This window comes from Lupinus angustifolius, chromosome LG20 (assembly GCF_001865875.1).
Source record: "Lupinus angustifolius cultivar Tanjil chromosome LG20, LupAngTanjil_v1.0, whole genome shotgun sequence".
Taxonomy (NCBI): Eukaryota; Viridiplantae; Streptophyta; class Magnoliopsida; order Fabales; family Fabaceae; genus Lupinus; species Lupinus angustifolius.
The window spans coordinates 9,662,587-9,663,256 of NC_032028.1; positions in this window are offsets into that span (position 1 = coordinate 9,662,587).

Consider the following 670-nt stretch of genomic DNA (forward strand, 5'->3'; position numbering starts at 1 on the left):
TGGGTTCCTTTCTGGGCAGTGCCCTAATTCACATCATAACTCAAAGGGTAACGTCCCTACCACTACGACTATCGCTGAATCACCCTGGACGGTCTCAGACCAAGCCACTTATGGTCAGACGATCTCGCTCCATAGTATCACGTATCCTTTTCTGGGCATCGCCCTAAATCATACATCCCTCTCGGAATACTTTATGTAAAATTAATTACCGAGTTTGACTATTTAATTCTAACACCTTGCATACTTTACTTTTTAATTCAATTACGGTGTTATACCAAAGTAGTTTATATCACATACTCATACTAGGGTTATTACATACTCAACCAATCAATCCAAATAGTCAAACACAATTACTGTCTCTCGCCCAAGCGAGGACCCTTCGCTCAAGCAAATTCAATCAACAATACCATTTTAAAACTGGGCATCTCTCGCTCAAGCGATAATTATTTCTCGCCCAAGCGATAATTCATCTTTAAATCTCAAATAAACTTAAGCCTTCCTCGCCCAGGCGAAGGTACTATCGCCCAAGCGAGGCCTCTCTTCGCTCAAGCGAGGCATCTCTCGCCTCAACGAGAGAGTTCCAAGGGCTCATTAAAATCCTGGGCGTTCTCGCCCAAGCGAGGCCCTTACTCGCCCAGGCGAGGCTTGCTCGCCCAAGCGAGATTCTGTC